At 34.9% G+C, this 25397-nt stretch overlaps 1 pseudogene; it reads right to left on the minus strand.

Annotated features, from left to right (window-relative positions):
• Positions 1-645: 645 nt before the first annotated feature.
• On the minus strand, positions 646-20925 carry LOC149573051 (protein CYPRO4 pseudogene; annotated as a pseudogene).
• Between the last annotated feature and the right edge of the window lie 4472 nt (positions 20926-25397).

Below are 25397 nucleotides of genomic sequence, written 5' to 3' on the forward strand. Positions count from 1 at the left end.
TTTTTCATCGAGGAATGATATAGTATTCTCTATTTGCATGTTGAAATATTCATAAGCACATAGACTATCCATATAATATTAGAAATATGAAAGATGGAAAAATTGAAATACACATTTTATAGAATACTTCAATTTGAACCCTATGCAGAGAATTATCATTATAAGATGTACATAGAAAGATGATAGACTCTATGCATGATTTCATTATTTTTTCTAGTTAAAATTATCAAAGCACACTTGCTATCAAAATGAATCACCACAAAATGCCATTGCAGACAACTTGAAAGCCATATAGAATTAAGAGGCTAGGATGATGAAATATCTATAAAGAAGATGTTCTTTGAAACCCTTTGACAAGCATGGTTCCATGTCCTCTAGTTAATAGAGAAGAATATAACTATCTATGAAGAAAGGAGAAAATAAGTCACATATTTGCATAGACCAATAAGAAGTAAACTACCCCTTATAGTTATATTTAATTACACTTATATGGCCTTCCAAGTATATTGTATTGCATAAGGCAAAGTATACATAGTATTGAACTACAAAAATTTATAAAGGAACACTAAATATTTAAGTGGTTGTTTCAAAGAATTTATTTAGGAGTTAAAAATAAATGAGAGATCAAAATATTGTAAATCAAAATTACCTCTCAGATGCTATGTTGAAAGAGCTAACTTTCTTAGGTGTTGCAACAACAAAAGGAGCCTCAAGATTATTTTTAATGATATATTTATAATGCATGAATCTACTATCAACATTAAATTCATCTTTTGGAATAATGATGCAATAGTAAAAACTTTTCAACTCCTCTTGCCTCTTATAGAAATCATGATTTTTATTTATGACTTGTTTGAAATTCTAAATGATAGTAAAATTAGTAGCACTAGCAACAAAAAGCCCCTCTTGCTTACAACTATTACTAACTAAAGAGAATGGTGCACAGTGAACCTTGTTATTTCTTGCATTATGTGAATCCATATGACTTAGTTTAGGATTCATTGGAGCTACAATCTTGTTCCCCATTCTTCTAGTAAATCTAATCTTAGTCTTCCCATCTTTGTTGATGAAAATAGTATTGAAAAGATTTGGGTAAGTATCAGTGGTCCCCAAAACCCACTTTCCATCATACATAACATCCACATGGGTCACTGGTGAACTCATGATAGGAAAATTTTTCATATCCATCCTCATTTACCTTGTCATATAAATCCTAATAATCACATTAGCAAAACCAACCACAACACACCCATCACCTATAGTAACAGAGCACTAGAATTTGGTGCCTCTTAAAAATTGATGGCCCTCTATCTAATTCAACATAGGGTTATCAATATATTTGACATTACCATACTTTTCCCTCATGTCCTACCTACACAATGTGTTGTCATCCAACCCTAAGAAGATCAATTCTAAAGCATCCAATTGTGCGTCCTTGTTACTATTGTCATATCTCTCATTATAATGGGAGTTCAATTCCTCAAAAATTTCCACTTGATGAAACATTTCCACTCTCAATGTCTAGTTGATGAACCTTGGTAGAATGAGCCTCTACTATAGGGATCATGAGAAATATATTGGTCCTAACCATAATGAGAAATGCCTTTTGAGTATAGATAAAGATGCACTTCTATTAGAGTAAATAATTATTTATTAATTATTTATTCTTTTACTTAATTTTACTTGGGATAATACATTTATTTAATAGTAGTAGTTAATGAGTTGTTGACAACATGAGAGTTTGTTCCTATTTAAAGTCATACTTATCCTCTCACCTTGATTGAGGATATCCCACCTTTTGTGGATGTATGCTTAGTTGTCAACCTTATCTTCTAGCACTTTCTAGCTTGTTCTACAAGCTTCCTTGAGGCCTTTATATTTGGCCTATCTCATTGTATTCCACAACTCAACTCATTTTCAAGGCATATTGTATAGCAATTTCATTTTCTTTATTTGCAATATCTTCTTTCTTAGTCTGTTTAGTTTTTCCAAACTCCACCTCTTCCTTCTTTAGTTTCCCTTTGATAGTTAAATTTGCATGTAGGTGATCTTAGTGAGCTGTGAAGTTGGCTTTCATCAACTTCTACATCGTATCAAAGCCTACCTATTGCTTCTTGGTTGAAGGATTTTTGAAGTTGCGATTCAAAGACACAAACCCTAGTTTATTTGTAATTTTTTTCTTCAATCTAGGGGAAGGCATTTTTTTGGAGCACTTTGGGCCTAAACAGATGCTACCATTGAGTTTAGAAGGCCTTTTATAGTTAGGATTCATATAAAAAATTAATTTTGGAGACAGGAGCTCTGGGAGGCAAATTTTTTCTAGTTTGGGCTACTCGTCTGGATTGTACAGATGAAAAAAATAAAAATAAAATTAAAAATGGAGTGCCACCATAGTAGGACCCTCATGGTGGCACCACCCCCATAGCACTCTACAACCTCCTCCACTAGCACAACACCACAGAGCCACCACTATGCATCTCATCATGGCTGTTGCTCCATGGCCACCCTAGTGCCACTTGCCCACCACCTCCACCATGGCGACACTAGTGGTAGCCTCCCCTATGGCAACCACCACTAACAATGATCTCCATTTCACTATTTCTCTACACACTATGACACATATCATTTTTTAGCATGTACGGCATGCTTTTTGGGTGACACATGACATGGGTGCCATGTTGCCATCTACTATGTGGCCCATGCCATGTCACCTAGCCACATTAGCATATTTCCATGTGGCATCTACATGGAATTTCCATATAGCCCCTCTTTTTGCTATGATGGCTATAAAGCTATCAATTTTAAGCTCATGATTTGCTAACATCAACATGATTTCAGCCTACATCAACACCCCTACCAACACTCCAAGTCCTTTTTTAATCTACTCACAATTTTTTAGCCATAACTTGAGCATACATAGGTATTTTTCCAATACAAAAGAAGTGTTAAAAAGCTGGTTTTGAGACATAGACATTGCTATAGGTATTTTGTGGTTTTGATGAAATTTTGTGGCTCATTTTTGCAATCAAAGTCTAAAGTTCTATTTTTCACTCTAGAAAGATTATCTTTTGCATCCCATCTCCATTTTTTTAAAACATTATAATTTCAAAAATCTAGTTTTTTCATCTTTTTATAAATGTTTTCATTTCCTTTAGATTCTACCCCATGCTCTTTCTATCATGTTTTTGGCATTTTTTCTCTATGGTGGATATCTTGGGTGTTCTAGGTCCGAGGATCATTTTCATGGCATGGGATTTTTTTTTTGTGTTGTATTATCTTTTGTATCAACTTTTTTTCCTTTTTGATTATTGTAGCTATCATTTGTAAGCATCTTTTTGCAAATGCACTGAGATAAAGTGCCACTCTTTCATTTTGGGTTCATGAATGTTGTTTTGAGATAGTTGTACTTAGACTATTTTATAAAGTACCATGGGGGGGATAGTTGTCTTTCATTTTGTGGCCTCTTCCTTTTGTTGCCCCATGTAGAGTTGGTGACCATGTCTTTATAGGTGTTTGTACCTCTTCAACTCTCTCATCATTTTTGGTTCTTTCTGTAAAGGATTTTGGACCACCTTTTCAATTGACTATCATCTCACCCTGTCTACATTAAGGAGGGGTTATTTTGTTGCTCAAATTCTTCCTTGGTTCAATGGTTTGATAGTGTGAACTATGTATTCAGTGGTTGATCCTATATACTAGGTGATTGTAATGGCTAGCTACCTATGCATTTCGGTGAAGATGGATCATCTACCATATAGACACACTCATTTCATACCTTCTATTTCCATGGAGGATCTTTAGATTAGCAGTTTCTTTCTGATGAAAAAATTTGTGGCTTCTTCATGCTTTAGTGATGATCTTCGTGATCTTCTCTTTGTTCCTATTTTTTGGGAGATTCCTCTAGTTGGAGGCTTCTTCAGTCCTTCAGTAGATTTTCTTACCTCTTTTTATGGGAGGGTTTTTCCCATGTGGTTTTCTCTCTTTCTCCATTTTTAGAGGTTACATTTCTTTGCATTGTTCATGGGTACCTAACATGACCTTTTTATTAGGACCTATTCTACATTTCATCTTAGTTTTTGTGAGCTTAAGGCATTCCCCTAAGTTTCACTTAAGGGGAGTGTTAGAGTAAATAATTATTTATTAATTATTTATTCTTTTACTTAAGTTTACTTAGGATAATGCATTTATTTAATAGTTTTAGTTGATGAGTTATTGAAAACATGAGAGTTTGTTCCTATTTAAAGTCATACTTATCCTCTCGCCTTGATCGAGGATATCCCACCTTTTGTGGATGTATGCTTAGTTGTCAATCTTATCTTCTAGCACTTTCTAGCTATTTCTACAAGCTTCCTTGAGGCCTTTATATTTAGTCTCTCTCATTGTATTTCACAACTCATAACTTATTTTCAAGGCGTATTGTATAGCAATTTCATTTTCTTTGTTTGCAATATCTTCTCTCTTAGTCTATTTAGTTTTTCCAAGCTCCACCTCTTCCTTCTTTGGTTTTCCTTTGATAGGTTATTTGTATGTAGGTGATCTTGGTGAGCTGTGAAGTTGGCTTTCATCAACTTCTAGAACTTCCATAGCCTCCAAACCTCAACTCTCACAATTGAACTTAACCATTGACCTCTTTCCCTAGATACCATTACACAGATTCTTCACTTCATCAACCCCTATTTCCCCAACCAAAAAGCTATGACTCCCGATGCCCATGGAAAAACTTTGAATGCCCCCAATACCTTATCCTTTATGGTGGCCATAATGTACCTATTCTTAAAAATGAAATTATTTAAATCCATGTTGAAGTTCCTATTATATTATCTATTCAAAAAATTGACTTCCCAAAACCCTTTAACACAATCCAATCCTAGTTGATCATCAAATATTTTAATCAATAGGTAATCATCTGCCCAACATTCAGAGCCTTTCTTACTTTCCTCACCCTCCTCCACATTCTCATTGTCATTATTTTCATTCGTATGCTCCTCTTGATTTCCCTCACAAATAAACATGATAGAAATATTATTATCAAAGACTACCCATTGGGATTTAGGGGTGCCAATTTAGATCAACATCATCATTAAAAAATTTAAAAGAGATATAAATTAATTTTAGTATTAAAAAATAAATATTGGATACAGCTTATTAAGATTTATAGTTATACAAAACTAATATGGATTCATATAAAATTTGTCTTTCCTTTAAAATTTTGAAAAGTATTTCTAATCTTTCTTTAAAAAAATAATAATCTCAAATGTTCAAGTCTTAACGTCTTTAATTTTCATCTTCCACATAAATTTATTCTAATCTTCAATATATGGAAATTGTAGGTGAGAATGAAAAAGTGCCCTTTTTGAGGCCTTTGCAATGTAAAAAACATCCAAAATAGTTTAATCATCTAATATTAGAAAGAAACATCAAATTTCATCTTTTACTTTAATTTTTTACACATTTACTTTCCCTTATTTTCAACTCCAATCAATTCCCTTATGTTAAAACAATCAAAAGTCTCCCTCAAAACAATACCATATGACTATACTTTTCTTAATATTTTTTTCATAAAGTATAAAAATGACCAATTTTTTGGTCATTTATTTGATCAATTATTTAGTCACTCCCCTTTGTCTAACCTTGTGATTTTATCTAATGATAAAATTAGTCATTTATGTAGTGACTTATACTTATAATTTACAAAACATTACTAGAATTTGGTCACTTTAAGTCACATGACTAAAAATTGTAGTCCTGTAACTAAAAGTTCTAGTCATGTAGTCATTTATTTGCCAAAATTCTACTTGTGTACTTATCTCTCATTTATCCAACTACCTCAACTTAGAAGCATTTTTGGGACTACTCCCATATACATTATGGAATGGTGATTTACCAGTACTCTTATTGACAGAATTATTATATGCAAATTTTTCCTATGGTAAAATCAGATCCTAACCTTTTAGCTTGTTTCCAACCAAACATCTCAGCAAATTTCCCAAACTGTGATTCACAACTCCTATCTACTCATTAGTCTATTGATGATGTTATGAACTAAACTTCAAATTTGTCTTTAATTTCTTCCATAATGTACACTTTAAATACCCAACAAATTTGGTGTCTTGATTTGAAACTATACTCTTTGGTAGACCATGTAGTCTCACCATTTCTCTAAAAAATAACTCTGCCACATGAAAAACATCACTAGTCTTCCTCCAAGGAATGAAATGTGTCATATTTGAAAACTTTTCAATCACAAAAAAAAAAAAAAAAATCATGCCCTCACTGAGTCCTTGGTAATCCAAGAATAAAATCCATGCTGACATCACTCCATAACTTCTCTGGTACAAGTAAGGGCTGATACAAACTTGTATTCTTCTTCACTTCTTTCATCATCTTACATACTCTACAACTCTAGACAAACTTCTTCACACCTTGCTATAATTGTGGTCAATAATAGTTCTCAGTGACCAAAGAAATGGTCTTATCTCACCCAAACTATCTAGCCAATCCTCCACTATGCTTCTCCTTGATGAGATTCTCTCTCATTGAGCTTCTAGGAATGAACAAATGGCTTCCTTTGAAAAACATAACATCTTGTATTATGAAATCCAACCACCTCATCTTGTCAAGCATAAAAGGTTTTGTACAAGCCTTCCACACTTTTCCAAAATTAGAATCCTCTAGATACAAATTCTTGAGTTCTTTGAACCCAACCATCTCAATCTACATCTTTGTTAGAAAAAGTTGTCTTCTACTAAGAGTATATTCAACTCTTTAAACTTATCACTCCTATGTTTCAAAACAAATGTATAACTCTGCAAAAAATCTACTCACTTTAAATATCTTTGGTTCATTTTTTCTTGACTATTCAAATATTGCAAAGCTTGATGATCAGTATACAAAACAAAATCCTTAGGAAGAATATAGTTTCTCCAATTCTTCAATGCATAAACTATAACATAAAATTTCTTATCATAAACAAAATATTTTCTTTTAGCATCATTCAAATTCTCACTAAAGTAAGAAATAGGTCTACCTTCTTAGCTCTAGACAACTCCTATCACAATCTACCTAAAACACCTTGTTAAAATCTAGAAGTACTAAGATAGATTTCTCTATAACTTTCTGTTTCAACAAATTAAAACTCTTATCTGCTCCTACATTCCACTTACATTCTTTCTTATCCCCTCTTATTATTTTAGTCAAGGGTCCACAAATACTGCTAAAACCTCTTATGATTTTTTTGTAAAAACTAGCCAGTCCATGAAAAGATCTTACTTCTATAACACTCTTTGGAGTAGGCCATTGAAGGATAGCCTTCACTTTCTCTGGTTCCAATTTTTAGATCTTTTGCTAAGACTATAGATTCTAGGTACACCAACTCCTTCACAAAACTACACTTCTTCATTTATTATGAACTTCTCTTGCCTCAACTTATCAAACACCTTTTGAATATTGTCATGCCCAAAATACAAGGGCAAAAACACACCTAATTTTTATTTTTTAAAGGTTAATCACACTACTAAGTTTAATGTGTTTGTTTTCATAAGTTAAAGCATAGGTACACAACAAGACACAATAGGTTCACCTGTTAAAAACTTGACTTTCCATTAAGGTTTATAATCAACGAGTAGAAAAAGATCATTAAATTTGAACATTCGTTATTAGAATGATTTTGGCATTTGTTTTATTTCATTTTAAGATATTAATGAACATTATATTTAAATTATTCAAATAATAATTTAAATGATTACAGATCTAATTATTTCAAAAAATTTGAAATGAAAAGAACTTCTAATTAATTTAACATTACACCCATAATTAAAATTTATTCTAATTACAATTTTATTTAAATCTATAATTTAATAGAAATAAATTATTCCTAATAATAATAACAATATAAATTAAACTAAATACAACTAAAGAATAAAACAAAACAAAATAACATTATCTATTAATCTAACATATACTACACTACTATTATAACACTAAATTAATCTATATTAACACTAACTAAAATATAAAAATAATTATAATTTAAAATATCCTAATACTTAAAACAAATGAATTAAATTACTAATAAATTGAAACTAATTAATAAAAAAACTTTAATAAAAACTAATACTAAACTAAATACTATTTAACTAACTTAATAACACAATTCTAAAAATACTAACATTAATTTAAATCCACATTTAATACACTAATTTTTTAAAAACTTAATTTAAAACATACTAACCTACACTAACTACCAACTATCCCCATCCTACCCCACTAGTCAACCCACATGGCATCTTTCCAAACCCCAAGCGCATGAACTTTCTACTTACCTCACGCTGACCTATGTCAAAGAAAACGCAACAAAAAGGCTTCCAATGGAAGAGGGTGTGTAGACCAAGGTGAAGACAATAAGGTAAGAAGAGATAAAGTTTGGAAACTTTTAAACAAGCCTACCATATTAAATCTGCCCCCATTTTAATTTCATTGGCTGGTAGAACTGACATGACAGACCCCAATACTAGGTGTTGAAAAAGGTAGTGTGAAAAAAGGTTTAAAACAAATTCATTTTTACTGGCTTAAATGCCCACATCAACACTTGCACTTTCCTTGGTAGATCACGTGATCAACTTGGGCTACGAATTCTATGGGGGGGTGTACATGGTTTATGTCACCATTAGTTACATTTGACTTTGGTTTAAATGTCAAATCTTCCCTTTGTTCCAAAAATTGATGCCTAGAATGTGCAGGGGTACTTAAGACTTAGGATTCAAAGGGGGAAATTTATTGTTAAAAGTTTATTTGGTAAGACTTATAGGATATTTAGGATATTTGCAAAAATAATTGATAATTATTTTTTTTGAATTTAAGATTTAAAAATAAAGAATCCATAGAGAATATTCTATGTCACCCCATGGGAAAATAATTTATTTGCCCATACAAAATCCAAAGAGTTTTTACTCTTTGGAGGCAAAATTTTTCTAAGTATTGGAAATTTTTGTCTAGCTTATATACTTTTTCAAGAGCAATATATTTTTATAACAAGGAGTTTTATATTTTTTTCTTTCTAATTGAATTTTCTAAATACCTAGTTAAACCAAAGGATTGAATAATTCATTTTAACAACAATGTAAGATTATTTCTTTTCCCAATAACCACAAAAATGAATCAAAGTTCCAAACATAACATATTTTTTTCCTTAACATATTTGAATTTGAAATTTGCATAATTGAACATCACAATTTTGTCTACTTTTCAGTACACATGTGCATATAACTAAAAATATGAGAATCTCATAAGCAATGATATTACTCAATCAATTTTTTTTTTTATTGACCACTTGATTCAAAGGCTCTACTAGGAAAGAACCAGTAACAAAACCTAACATTGTTGCCACTTAAATAATAAGTTTAAATACATTTTACACAAGATTTCAATCTCAAGGCCCAACATAACTGAAATCCATTAACCATTTTGAATTTCCTTCTTGGTCCTTACCAGGAGACAACTAATCATAACATGAAGACAAAATTAGACATTCACTCCCATCTCGAGTTTACACAATAGGTTCGACATTGAACCAAACTAGGGAGAAGGTGGATTTTTCCAATAGTAGATGTTAGACACACCACCAAAATAGGTGCCCTTTTGGGGCTATAAACTCAAGAACTTTCATTCTTCAAACTTACATTCCAAAACTCATACATGGTTTGTGCTAATGAGTAGGGGCCCATAACACCCTACCCTCTCTCCCTCTTCTTTTCCTAAGAAGAGACTCTACACTATTGGAGTCCAACTAAAGACCTTCCCCTGTACATGGCCAACTTTTCCCTATCTGAGTGTGAGTAATGTCAATACACCCATAAAATGCCTTCAAAATTCAAAGCAAAACACAAAGGAAAGACATTTAAGAAAATCTCTTTCAATCCCTCCCAACATACTCAGCACACACAAACATACATAAGCAATAAAACTAAAACATGAAGTGCAACATGAAAAAAATGAGGTGAATTATTCCTACCTTCAAAATTGGGTTATGGAAATTGAACAAGTTTGAGATGAGCATTCCCTTCCTTCTCCTTCTCCTTCAATCCTAATTTTCACTCTAAAACTAGAGGTTGGGTGAACACTCCAAACCTTCTCAAAATTGCCTCTAAATAAAATCATAAACTCAACCACCTCTAAAAATAAATAACTCCCCCACTTGCCTAAAATTTCTAGAGCCTTCTAACTCAACTAGACATAAGGCTAACCTCAAGGTGGAGTTAAAGTTATCCAACTCATGATGAAACACTCAATCTTTGCAATAAAGAAAAAATGGGGTTTTTGAGTGACCATAAAAGTCAACAAAAGGGGCTAGGGGGTGAAAAATTCTCCCAACCCATACCCATACCCCTTTGGTACTTAGATTTCATAATTTTAGGCCTTTAGGATTAATTTGGGACCTAACAAAAGCTAGAAAAAATTAGGACTTTCTAATAACCCTCAAAATGCAGATTACTCACTAATCTACATTAGGGGTAATTAATCTCAATTAATAACTGATTAGAAAAAAGGTAACTAACCTAATCTAACTTAGATCTTTAGGTTAGTTGGTTAACCCTAACTATCATGCTAGAATGCATATACAATTCACGAGTGTCAAGCAACACTATAAAAACACTATTATGAAACATTAACATTTAAAGATTACATAATGATACATTCATACATTTCAAAATACAAATAAAATACAAACAAGGGGGTTTGTATCTTTCATCAGAGTTAACCCTAGTTTCCAAAAATGGTACATAGGGTTCAATTTTGTTTCTCTATTAGATTTCTCAGCTAAAATATCTTGCACACTCATTCCACACATTAGTAGCTCAAGAAAATTACGTGCATATATGTATATAATTTATCAAGGAAATCACATAATTTAAAACATTCATCTTTCAAATGATCAATAATTTATCTTGTTCTACTCGTATTCTTAATCATTAAAATTGCATAATCAAAGTGTTAATTTTGCATTCTCTTTCTACACTACTTCATCAAGATACATGTTCATAAAACTTAAAATAACATAATCAAATATCTGAAAGTAAAACATCACACAACATGAAATAATATAATATGTTCAGTGTATCTGATAGTGTCTCAAAATACCGAGTCATGAGTATCAAAATAATAATGTATCACTATGCTACGATGGGCTAGGGTGAGGCCTCACAAATATGCATCAAATGATCCTCCAATTTCTTACTAAAGATCAAAATATCATATAGTTAAAAGATGACAAACTTACCCAAAAAAATTCTTTAGTACTTCATTCATGAGTCATGTGAAGTTTTTGGTGTATTAGTTAGCCCAAAATGCATGACTAACCACTCATACAATCTGTCCCATGTCTTGAAAGTAGTCTTCCACTCATCACCTTCTCTGATGTGAATATGATGGTATCCACTCTTTAGATCTATCTTTGTGAAATACTCAACTCCTCTTAAATAGTCCATAATATCATCCATCCTTGGCAATGGAAATCTATACTTGAGTGTGATCTTGATAATAGCATAAGAAAATGTGCACATCTTCCATTCTATATTCTTCTTTGGTGCTAATATTTCTAGTACAGTGCATGGAATTAGACTCTCTCAAATCAACCCCTTCTATAATAACTCATGAACTTATCTATTCAACTTTTCAATTTTTGTTGGTGTTATTTTGTGCATTGCTTTTTTTAGAAAACTAGCTCCTAGAATTAAATCCATTTGGTGATTGATCTTCCTCACTAGGGGTACTCCATCAAGTACATTATCTGACATAATATCAAAAAACTCTCCCAACATGTTTACAACTTCTATAGGTACCTCTCTAATTCTTCTTTATCATCTTTTGGAATTATAGAAAAACACATATGCTCACACTTCATTCCTTTGAGAAACTCTTTTCCATCAACAAAACATATTCTAGCAGCACTACATACTTTTTGTTCTTTCTCCTTCAATGGCTTCGACTTATGCTTCACTCCATCCGTTGTCAGAGTGTGGCTATTTTCTCTCCCATCATGTTCAACATGCCTATCATAATTTCATGGCCTACCTAGTAACATATGACATATATCCATAGGTATGATATCACAAAGCACCTCATCTTGGTAGTTTTTGATCTTGAAATTCACTAAATTTCTCATTAACCATGACCTTGTGGTCATCTTGTACCCAAGAAATATGATATGGGCATGGGTGTTTCTATCTCTTCAGCTTCAATTTTGTGACCATAATTTCTAACACCATATTTTCAGTACATCCACCATCAATGATCAATTCACAACACTTATCTTTGCATTCATACCTTGTGTGAAAAAATCTCCTTCTTTGATTAGGTTCATTCTCACCACTCACCAAGACTCTTCTATTAACTAGGACTTCTCTTTTAACATCTTTAGAATGTGATGATATGGAATCTTCATCAACATATGAAACTCTAGCCTGGCCTTCTACTCTTTGATCTATCCTTCCTTAGCACTCAGAACATTCAAATGCTTTATGCCCTTCTTCTTCATAGTGAAAACATTTCCCACAAAAGCCCCCTCTTCTAGATCCTTGTCCTTTGCCTCTTCCTCTCTGATCTCTATTTTTTTATCATGGAAATGAGTGGAATTATTTCCCCTTTGGTTTTGACTACTACTTCCATCCTCATCCTTGATCTTTTAATCATCATGTTGGCCTCCATAAGACCATCCACCAGATCTTCCAGTGTGATCTCTACCACTATTTTTGTTATCAAACTTTTTGCCTAGCTTCTCCTCAACTCTTAGTGAAAATTGATATGCCTCCTCAATACTGGTCACTAAAAAAGACTTAGCTTCTCTTGAATGCTTGGAATTTATCCATTAAGATAATAGGTCACTTTCACCTTATTAGCTTTTGCATGGTCGATTCTAATGATATCTTAGTAGAACTCTTCGATATACTCTTGAACAAATTTTCCCACTTGCTTCAACCCTTGCATTTTCTTCAACAGATCAATCTCATAATCCAATAGATTAATAACATATTTTTGGGCTCAAAATTCCCCCAATTTTAGAGACCCCCTATTTTTATATAAAACAACAAAAAATCACAAGATTTGTCTAAAAAAAGTTTCTACCTTTTATACTTCAAGCAAGAACAGGCAACCATGGGAAAATCTCTAATACCATGCAATCCTTTGATTTTTTGTGATTGTTTAACTTGAGAGAAAGCTAATCTCTCTCAAATATATTCACTCATAGGTTCATGAATTTATGCATTGGTTGCTTGACCATCTTCTAGGACAAAGGATAAGAAACAAAAATCACATCCTACAAAGTCTCAAATTGATCCTAGCCATCACATCACATCAGGCCCACCTCCTCCTAAGGGAGATAAACCCAATATAGAAACATTAAAGTGTGCTTATTTTAATAATCCAAATCATTATGAGTCTCATTTTTATGAGAAGAAGTTAGATGACTATGCCAAATAGGTTTTAGATTTTACAACTCTCCTTTAGAAGAGAAACATTGATATTCCTTCTACTTCTCATAGATCTTCTTCTTCTTCATCATTTTAGTCAAATGGTAAAGATATAAGAAAGGGTCATGCACTATGTGCAACTAGTACTCCACCCTCTTCTAGATGGTTACTCAATTTAGATGCTTCACATCATATGGCATCTTCTCAAGATTTGTTCTCTTCTTTTGAGGCTTCTCCTACTCCACACAATGTGATGGGGAATAACATTGTTATGACTTTATGTGGGAAAGTTTCTATTGAAATTGATGATGTTACATTTCATGATGTACTTTTTGTTCCATCTTTTTCCTCTAACCTTTTCTCTATTTATCAAAATACTCATTGTGGGACAGGGAAGACAGTTGAGTTTGCATAAGATTGAGTGCACATCGGAGATAGTGAGATAGAAATTATTTTTTCTATAGGGATTGTTGATTATGCTTCCCACCTATATTCCTTCTCACATTTTATTCCACCATCTCCACTATTAGATACTCACTCTCCTTCTTCACAAAAGACTATTAATGTGAAGTTGGATCACTTGAACATATGTGTTATTCTTAAGACCTATGTTGTGACTTCTACACCTCCACCTCATGTTCATATTCCATCTCTCAAATAGGATTACTCTTCAACATATCCTACTATTGTAGCTCCAATCATCAAGCCACCTACTATAATTTTTGACTATATATCATAGGAAACATATTTCCTCTCAGACGGTAGATTCAACACACCTATTATCCAACCTCCATTGGAGATTCCATTTGAGAATTTTCATGCTTTCTCCTTTGAGAATTAACTATTAATTTTTGTTGCACCTTACATACATGGCTTTTATCATCCTTTCCACTACCTTTGTTTCCTTTAGATTAGAGCCACATTGGTTGGTTCATCAACACAAGAGTTCTTCCATTCTAGGGGGGCTATGGAATCTCAAGCTTCTATCATGGGGGCCTTCATTGTACTTATGGTCTTGAGAGAGTCTCTTGAGATGTTTCATTTGTGCATCCTTTTCTATTTCCTTTTAGAGTAGTGTTTTTCCCACTAGGTTTTCTCTATTTCTCTATTTCATAGAGATTTGATTATTATTGGGTACCTCATCAAGGCTTGTTGCTAGGACCCAAGTTTTCTTTCAGCATTGTAGTTTTCTTACATTGTTTGTAGCTACATTGTTGCTCATCTTAAGGGGGTGTTAAAGTAAAAGGTTAATCTCATTTCATTTATTAAATTACCTTTACTCCCTTCTTAAAATTTTCACTTTATGTACTTTTCATTTCCATTTAATAATTAATTAGTAATTATTAAATGTCATTTACCTTTTAGAGTTTTGATCTCCCTCATAAGGATTGATTGGTTGTAAATTCATTCATTTTATTTTGAACAAGAAAATATAATCTTCTTATTTATTGAGAAAACCCTTTTCTCTCTCTGTCTTTCTTACTTCCTTGTAATATGTTGTTTGCATGTAGGATATCCAAGGATTTGTAAAATTTTTTATTATTAAATCCAAAAAAAAATTGACCATTATTTATGACACTAGATTGTTAGTACTTCTACCATCAATGATCACTTTACAACACTTATCTTTGCATTTGCACCTTGTGCAAAACAAGCTCCTTCTTTGATCAAGTTCATTCTCACCACTAAAAAAGACTCTAATGTTAACTAGGACTTTTCCTCTTTCAATATCTTCAAAATGTGATAATTTGGCATCTTCATCAACATGTGCAACTCTAGCCTAGCCTTCTAATATTTGATCTATTCTTCCTTGGCACTAGAAACATTCAAATGCTCTATGCCCTTCTTCTCCATAGTGAAAATATTTCCCATGGAAGCATCGTCTTCTAGATCCCTGTCCTCTACCTCTTTCTCTCTAATCTCTATTTTTTAAAATCATGGAATTTAATGAAATTATTTTCCCTCTAGTTCTAATTGCTACTTCTAGCCTCATCCTTTATCTTTTGATCATCATTTCAACCTCCATAAGACTATTCACTAGATCTTCCACCATGACCTCTACCACTATTTTTGTTATCAAACTTTTTTCTTATATTCTCCTCAACTCTTAGGGAAAATAGGTATGCCTCCTCAATACTGGTCACTTGAACAAGACTCAACTCCTCTTGAATGTTTGGCCTTAATCTAGTAAGATAATGGGCCAATTTCTCTTTATCAACTTCTGCATGGCCATTCCTAATGAGAACTTGGTAGAACACTTTAGTATACTCTTGAACAGAATTCTCCTGCTTGCTTCAACCCTTGTATTTTCTTCAACAGATCAAGCTCATCATCCATAGGAATGAACTATCACTTCATTTTAGCAACCATCTAATCCCATCTGGTGATTTTTTTATTTTCCTCTCTTATTTCAATCCAAATGGATCTCATGCCACTATATCTACGACCCTTTAGTTTGGTTTTCAAAAACTTGACCCTATCCAGATCTTCAATAACTTAATATTTAAATTATTCTTCTAATTCATTGATCTAGTCAATAAATTCCTCTAGGTTGAGATTTCTAAAAAATGTGGGAACATCAAACTTAGGTTTTTTTCTAATATTGAAAAGTAGCCTTAAAAAATTTTGCCTCCTCTGGGTTAAGAACTTCCTCTACTATGGCTTAACCTACATTTCTTTCTTATATTTCATCCTTACTTTCATCATCTCCTACAAAAATATTCATTCCTCTATGCATATGTTCTTACAATGTTTGCATTTTTCTTTGGAGGGTTCTAAAATCCTCAAGTATAACACCTTCAACTCTTCCACCACACTCTCTTTGTGGAGGCATTTTTGCATTTCTGCTAAAATCCTCGTCCAAACTGCCAGTTGACAATCTATTTACATGCTCAACCCAAACCATAGTCCTAGTGTAAACTACCTCACAATCGGAAATCTATCCATACACTTAGGAACTAGGCTCTAATACCACTTGATGAAGGATGCTCCACTGAATACCATAAATACATAACACAAACAAAGAAACAACAATAATTGTGAGAACAAAATACGAGCTTCTTATTATTGACACAAATGTAGAATTATAAAATTCAGAATTTTAATATTCTAATCCACATGGACACCTTCATTATAGTAATTTTCAAGACAAAGCTATGAACTATCACCTGAGTTGTCCTAGACAATGTTTGGGCCTTTCTTAAATATGGAATTTTATGCCACCCTAGAAGGTTCTAGACACTCAAACTTAATACCTAGGGCTAGAAAACCTTAAAAATGCATATCAAGTCAATAAAATACACTTTTGACACCTATTTTAGATGTCTCAGGTATCCCAACTTCAAAAGACCATAACTCTCAAACTATTTCTCCCATTGACTATTACAACAAATTTTTGGAAACTGCAACTCCTAATCTACAACATCAGATTAGCACAAGTGCCCATTCATAGAGTTTTTAAGCCTCATCCAGAGCTTCTAAGGCCTTCAAAATTGATCTTGAATTTTTTATACCAAAATTACACACAAAAACCTATAATAGTTACTATACACTTGATATGTGTCACACTCTAAACCATTCTATCCAAACGATTCCATGAAATGGAATGCTTGGATGCCAGCTTAGAGCTCCCTATCCATGGAGTGCAAGAAGTTAGTTTTCAAGTATGAAGGCTCTTAGCCAAGCCTTAGAAATGTACTTCTTGCTAGTAAACCATGCAATAGGATGTTCTTTGAGACAAGAGCAAGAGTGCAAATATCTTCAAGGAATCCCTCAAGAATGCAATGCAAGTATGGAAACTAAGCTAAGATGATAATGCAAAATGTAGCTATGCGAATATGAATGAGAGTGTTACAATATCATTATTTAAACTATGTGAGATTATTGCAAGAATCAAAGCTAAACTAACATGCAACTATGCTAAGAATTCCATATGATCTTATGCTAATATGATGGAATGAGAGAATGAGAAAAGAAATGAGAAGTTCTCCACAAAGCTCCAAAGAAACTTGTTAGAAAACTTGCAGCATAACAATATTCAAAAGATGGATGGATCCTTTGAGGGGGAAAGCTCTCTCTCTTTTAAAGATGTATGGACAGTGGAGATCAAGATGAAGATGGTGGATGATCAAAGGTTGAATTCAAAAATAGGAGTGATCCATGTGCACACACAAGTCAACCAATAGAATATAAGTTGACTTGTCACATAAGACAAAAGTCTCACAAGCCTTTTCTTTTAATTGAAAAATAAAAAAGTACTTTGTGTGTGCACTTTAAGTGGGTTAGAAGAATGGGGTGTTTTATTTAATTAAAAGGGGACATGTTCTTTTAATCAAATAATGAACTTAGGATAGCATAGTCAAACTATAGGTTATAATCAAATAAATTGATTATTAGCAATTTGGTCTAGATAAATGATTAAATTAATTTAGCCAAAATGCTGAGAAGGGGGCTAATAGTCTAGATGACCATTTTTAGGTGATTATATTTTCCCCTCTTTGACTAATGCGTGATCAATCTGGGAACACATTATGTCAAAGAAAATCGAAGCCAAGTAGGCGATGATAAATATAGATATTTGATTTCAAAGAATGAAATGCAGAAACAGATAGCAAGTCCTAAATGCATAGCCTGGTATCGGTAGTACTAAACATTAGGAAGATGATGTTATGATTCGGAAAGAATTCTAACATCTAGCAAAGTGAATAGATCGAGAGCAAGTGATAAGGTCAAACAAATGCTCCTAAGAAATAGATAGCTGTAACAATCAGCAATAGAGTATTTCTGCCCCCTCAGGATCGAAATCAAAATGAGGTAAGAGGAAGTAGAAAGTAGCTAGACATGAGAAAATTAAGATATAGCAATGTCTGATATGATAGATAAATGATTTAGAACCCAAGAATGACTATAAGAAATTGATAAAATGCCCCAGTTTGACTAGAGTTGACCTTGAAGGATATAGCATAAAATTAGGTCAAATCTAGTAGAGAGATGATTTAGATGTGAAAAGGTGAATAGAAGGAGATATGAAGCATAGAAATGATGAAGTCATGAAGAAATGAAGATGCCCCAGTGATGATTCAAAGATTAGACCTCAAATGGTCAGCTAACTGCTCAAAAGAAGGTAAAATTTTAAAATGTGATTTTGACCATCAAGATGAACTCAGATTTTGATTTTGATCCCGAAAATGGATCCAGGATGTCGAAATTAGCTAGGGGTGCAATTTTTGCGCAATTTTGAGGAGTTTAAAAACTAGGTCAAAATGAGGTTGGAGGCTATAAAAGGGGTCCAAGTGTCATTTTCACTATTCATTTGTCTTTTTGTGATTTGAGAGATTTTGTGTGGTCCACATAGCATCATGGCTTAGGTGAACATTCCTCTTCATCGACACCATTTTGAGCGTAACCGGTTGCACAACCAGCCAGAGCGATATGGGGCACCGGTAAGTGACTACCTTTTTGCTACTTTTTTGAACTTTTTGTGAGTTTTTTGCACGTTTTAAAGTCTTTTGAAAAAAATGTGATGCGATACTTTTAAAGTATTGCACGGGCTCAAAAATACTGTTGTGCGACACTTTTTTTTGAAAAAAGTGTCACACCATTCGAAAAAATGTGCCGCGCAGGCCATACCCAAATGTCACACGACATAAAAATGTTGCACTCCTATTTAGAAAAGTGTCGTGTGACACTGTTTCAAAAAATGTGTCGCACTCTTTTTGTAAAAATTGTCGCACAGCTAGTTTTGTTGTTTTTCTGAATGCTTTTTTTTGTCATGTGACTATTACTGATGATTGCTTATTTTACCTGGACAGGAGGTATTCTTGACATTACAAATTAGAGCTCCTAAGGTGGTTGGTTTGCACATTGTGGAGCATTTGAGAGATGAGGAGCAGACTGTGCTAGTGGCTATGGGCTTGCGCTGGGTTGTACGGATGCCCCATATTCAGGCAAACCACAGTTTTCTTTCTGCGCTAGCAGAGAGGTGGCATAACGAGTATAACACCTTTCACTTACTGATCGGTGAGGTGTCGATTACCTTGGAGGACATATATCGCATTCTATGAGTGCGATGCCATGGTGAGCTAGTAAGTTACTTGGTTAGTAGTTTGCTGATTTAGCCATTTCAATGTTGGATGCCAGGTGTACTGATGTTAAATTTTGGTGATGGAACAGGTGTGCTATGATACGACCTTGACAGAGGGGCGAGCGTGAGTGCAGGAGCTTTTCCAAGATGTGACCATTCTGGATTGTTACCTGAGTTGGGAGAGATTGATGACTAAGTATGGATATGATTATCCTTTGCCTAGCTTGTTATGCTCTTTGGTAGCCTAGGCCCTGGTGACAGTCCGAGGCCAGAAGGGCTTTCCACTAGGATGGGGTCGACTGGTATATGATCTGATCTCCCAACCATGTAGGATGGCATGGGGGCCTATGATACTGGCAGAGATGTACCACGAGCTTCATGAGATAGTATACCATAAGGGTGGGTCATGGGCATGCAGAGCAGTGTTAGCATAGATCTGGGCTTGGGAGCACATCACTGTGATCCGACCATGGGTGTAGCCATGAGAACACAGCTAGCCGTACATTTTTTGCTATAGAGGTTTCATCCCACAGAGGCATAGTGGAGATGTGACCTATTACCGATTCCTGTTTGATGAGCTAATAGCATTCACATGATGACCATATCAGGAGTGTCAACGGTGGTTAGATTCATGGGAGTTAGACTACATGTGGTATAGCAGACTGCTGGTGGGTTGGAGCATAGACATTATGGAGTGGTTTGTGATTAGTCGCATATGACAACAGTTTACAGAGCGACAGGTGGTGTTAGTGGAGACCACTACCTATGCCCAGATGTGCATAGATGAGGGATTGGGATGGTTGCCAATGTTGGACTATTAGATAGCAGTTCAGGATACCGCAACACTAGTGGTGACTCCCTGGGATTATCACCAAGATGTGGCAGATGCAGGGGCTGATTTGGGGTATCTTTATGAGATGCAAAGACACCTGTTCCCCTGGTTCACACATCTAGATGTAGCACCTACAAGAGTGGGAGGTGGAGGTGGCAGCGGAGGAGGAGGAGGCAGAGGGAGAGGGAGAGGGGGTAGGTAGATGGAAGGGGAGAGTTATCGAGTAGGGAAGAGAAGGATGCGAGTGCAGGTGATGCAGGCGGCAGAGGAGTCCTCAGAGTCTAATGGTGATGATGGTGGAGAGGAGGAGGTGCCCTTGAGGAGACGGTGAGCAGTGAGGGTAGAGGCACTTGTAGAGCAACCAGCAAGAGGAGAGGAGCAGGGTGTGAGGATCTGTGCCTTGGAGGTAGAGCTACAGGCAGCTCGGGTGACCATTGTAGTATGAGATCAGTAGCTGATGGATGAACAAGCACGAGCAGATGAGCTGCACCGAGAGCAGGATACTGCGAGGTGAGAGGTAGCACATCATGGTGCCCAAGATGCATACTATTATGTTGCCTATAGGAGTGTGGTACCACCAAGATAGGGTCTTCCTAATTTTTCAGAGCAAGTGGGCATATCAGAGGGTGTAGTGCAGGCACCAGATAGGAGACATGCTCCTCCACCAGGGCCAGCACCAACCGCAGAGGGTGGTAGTCAGACATGACATTGTGTTTTGATTTGTACATTATGTATTTTTGAGACATATACCCAAATTTTGGATCTCACATTTGTATATGTACCATGACACATTTGATATATATATGAGATACTGGGTTTATCGATATTCTTGTGTACTTGTCTCAAAATGTATATTTTAGCTTTCATGTGATGTTTCAGTTTTTGTTTTCAACTCATGTATGTGTATATGCTTATGTGTATTGTTTTTGGTCTCTCATATGGGTGGTATAGATTTAAATGTTTTTGTGAAAATGTGAAACTTGGATAGATCGTATGTGATGATTTTTGGATTAGCCCCTTGTGATGACAGGTTAGCAAAGAAATGTAGTGAAATATTAAGAAGGTGAAAAGACAAGTAGAAGTGAAAGATAAAAGCACCTAACTGATATGTCCATGAAAAAGATGAAGAGAGAGAGCTCTTCTCACATGTAGGAATGTGCAACTAGAAAAAATGACATGATCCTAAAATGCAAGCTACCATGTAAAGTGGTTTACCAGCAAGAAACTCATAACATTTAGACTCTTAATTTCATCATTGAGCATTTATTAGGGACATCATGAGATCATACAACCATCACTAGTATAACTATGAGGATATGAATATGATCGATATTAGATAGGTATGTGGAAATCCAATCTAAGCATCAAAGACATGTAAGTCAAGATATCTACGCGATTAGATTCCCTTTCCTTAATTTTTAGCAAGATTACACCTGTATTAAGGCATAAGTGCCAGGATAAACCCTGAGTGCGGTCTTGCAAAATAGTCAAGGATGATACATTTGTAAGTCAACTTGTTGAATAGGACCAGCATAAATGCTTACAACACTATAGGCAAACAAAAGTATACCCACAAGCAAAAATCAAGAAAACATGTCCCATGCCCCTAGTCTCTAGTCAATGACATCCTCAAAAGATTATTAGGGAAGGAACACATGGCAAAGAAATCATCATAGATAGCACACAAAGTAGATAAAGATCAGCTTAGCTTAGTCATTTAAGTGTTAAAGTGTGTGTGTGTAAGTCACTTGGCCATTTCTTCAAGACTTGATTCTGATAGTGAGAAATATCGCGACATCGGAGACTATAGGTAAACTATCTAAAAAGTGTTGAAAACCACTTGATGTCAAGGTGGGGGAAGTGTTGAGAAACACTATTTTGTGAGTTTTCCAAGAAACCCTAATGCACAAGAATACCTCAATAGGCTAAGCAGTTGTGCCCCCAAGACGAGAACAAGAAACAATTCCAAGCTAGGAAATGTGTAGCAAAATAGGTGATTGAGACTGATAGACAGAGGTGCAAGGGTTTCAAGTAGTGTTTGTTTCCATATTTTCACCACTTGACAGATTTTTGCAGGACTTTTTTCAAATTTTGGTATTTTTGTATTTTTGATTTTTTTTAGTGATACATCAAAGTGCCTATTGCTAGGTTTTCACTAAGATGATCTTTTTTCAGGACATTTTTTGATTTTTAGGATTTTTTAGCATCATATATGATTTTTTTTTTGGATTTTTTTAGGATCATAGATATATACAAGATAGCTGAGTGACAAGCCTCTAAGAACTTCTTCAAGTGTAGGATGTTGATAGGCTCTGCAAGTTCTTCTCCCTCTAAAGTAGACAATTGGTAAGCACCAGACCCAAATGTTGCTGTGATAATGTAAGGACCCAACCAGTTAGGTTCAAATTTCCCTTTCTGTTCCCAATTTTGCTGATTTTTGGGATTCTCTCTAAGCATGAGTTCACCATCTTGGAACTCACCGGGGTGAACCTTCTTGTTATATTGTGTAGACATGTGTTTCTGATAAGCTCTCATGTGATCAAAAGCAGCCTTGTGATGTTCATCCAGAGTCTCTAATTCTTGTATTCGCATAGCTCTATGGTCCTCATTAGTTATTAACCCATGTAAGGAGATGTGCAAGGAAGGTATCTTGACTTCTAATGGGAGAAAAACCTCAAAGCCATAGACTAGAGAAAAGGGTGTAGCCCTTGTAGGAGTATGAATAGAGGTTCTATAGGCCCAAAGTGCCAGATTTATTTGCAAGTGCCAATCTTTCCCAGATTTGTGAACTATGCGATGTAGGATTTTTAGTAGTGTCTTATTAGAGGCCTCAGCTTGGCCATTCCCTTGGGGATAGTAAATGGAGGACCAGTGTTGCTTAATTTGAAACTTTTTGCAGAGCTATTTTAAGTCCTTATTCTTGAACTTCCCTCCATTATCCGTAACAATAGAGGATGGGATACCATATCGATAAATAATGTGATTCAGTATAAATAGGCCAACATGTTTTCCTATAGCAGTAGATAATGGTACAGCTTCAACCCATTTAGTGAAATACTCTGTTGCTGTGATGATGAATTTATGACCGCTGGATGAACTTGGATGAATCTTTCCTACCAAGTCAAAGGCCCATTTCTGAAATGGCCAATATGTCATAGAAGGAATTAACTCTCGCCTAGGAGCATGTATCAAGTTTCCATGGAGTTGACATTTTTGACAAGACTTTGCATAGCGCACAGCATCAACTTGCATGGTGGGCCAGTAATAACCTATCCTAAGTAGTTTTTGGGCAAGTGCAAGGCCATTAGTATGTGCCCCACAAATGCCATCATGGACTTCAGCAAGTGCCTTCTCAAACTCTTCTAGCTCTAAACATCTAAGCAATGTTCCATCTAGACCTTTCCTATACAAGTCACCAAAGACCAAAGTGTAGTGTCAGGCATTACGAAGGAGTTGGTGTTTTTGGTTGCACGTGAGGGTTTCGGGAATAACTTGATCACGTAGGTAGGAGAAAATAGCCGCATAGCAGGAGGAATCATGACCCACAATAGTAAAGAGCACCTAGTTATCTAAGGAATCATAGGCTGGATGATGCAATTCTTCCACTAGGAACTCAAATCGCGATTCATGTTCTTGTAATTAGAGGATAGATGCTAAGGTGGCCATAGCATCAACAACCTTGTTTTCTGCTTTAGGAATCTATTGGAATGTTACAAAGGTAAAATAATTCCTTAGAGCGTCTATCAACTTTTTATAAGGGATCAACTTGTCATCCTTTGTTTGATATTCTTTATTCACTTGGTTCACAAAAAGTTGAGAATCCCCATAGATGTGTAGCTCAGTTATTCACCATTCAAGGGCCATTTTGATTCCATATGTTAATGCTTCATACTCTGCAATATTGTTTGTACATGGGAACAATAATTTGTAGGACTTTGGGATCGTATAACCATGAGGGGAAACAAACAACATCCCTGCTCCTGCTCCATTCTGTGTATGGGATCCATCAAAAAACATCTTCCATGTTCTGTCAGTAATGTTCATGATCGAGGCATCTGGAAACTCAATTTGCATAGGTGCTACATCTTCAAGTGGGAAGTCAGCCAATTGGTTAGCTATGGCCTGTCCTTTGATTGCCTTACGTTCAACATACTGAATGTCAAATTTGGAAAGAATCATCATCCATTTAGCAAGGCGACCAGTAAGTGCAACTTTACTTAATAAATATTTCAAAGGGTCTATCTTGGCAATCAAGTGAACTGTATGGGCCAACATATAATGCCAAAGTTTTTGGGAGGCAAAAACTATAGAAAGGCATGCCTTCTCTATACTTTTATAATTTAGATCATAAGCCACCAAAGTTTGATTGATATAGTATATGGATTTTTCTTTACCCGTCTCATCACTTTGGGCTAAGAGTGCTCCTAGAGAAGAATTTGTAGCTGAAATGTACAGAATCAAAGGTTTTCCCAGAATGGGTGGCATCAAAACTGGCAGTTTTGCCAAGTAGCCTTTGATTTGATCTAAGCTTTGTTGACAGTCACTGTTCCAAATATGGGTAGATCCTTTATGTAGATTTTTATTGAAAGGTTGAGCCTTATCAGCTAATTGAGAGATAAATCTTCTTATGGATTGTAGCCATCCTTGTAGACCTCTAAGCTGACTGATAGTCTTTGGTGGAGGCATATCCATGATAGCTTGAACCTTTTCAAGGTCAAACTCAGTGCCTTTTGCTGAAATGATATAACCTAGCAATTTTCAAGAAGTGACACCAAAGGCAGATTTTTTTGGATTCAGCCTAAGTTGGAATTGTTCCATATGGTCCAATATCAAACTAAGGTCTTTGAGATGTGTGTCTCGTTTCTTTGATTTTTCCAATGTGTCATCAACATAGTCTTCCATGTTTTTATGCATCATATCATGAAAGATGGTTGTCATTTCTCTTTGATATGTAGCGCCAGCATTTTTGAGCCCAAAAGGCATGCCATTCCAGCAAAAGGTACCCCATGCACATGTA

The sequence above is a fragment of the Cupressus sempervirens genome, chromosome 2 (assembly GCF_028749045.1).
Source record: "Cupressus sempervirens isolate cs-2001-9-10 chromosome 2, ASM2874904v1, whole genome shotgun sequence".
Taxonomy (NCBI): Eukaryota; Viridiplantae; Streptophyta; class Pinopsida; order Cupressales; family Cupressaceae; genus Cupressus; species Cupressus sempervirens.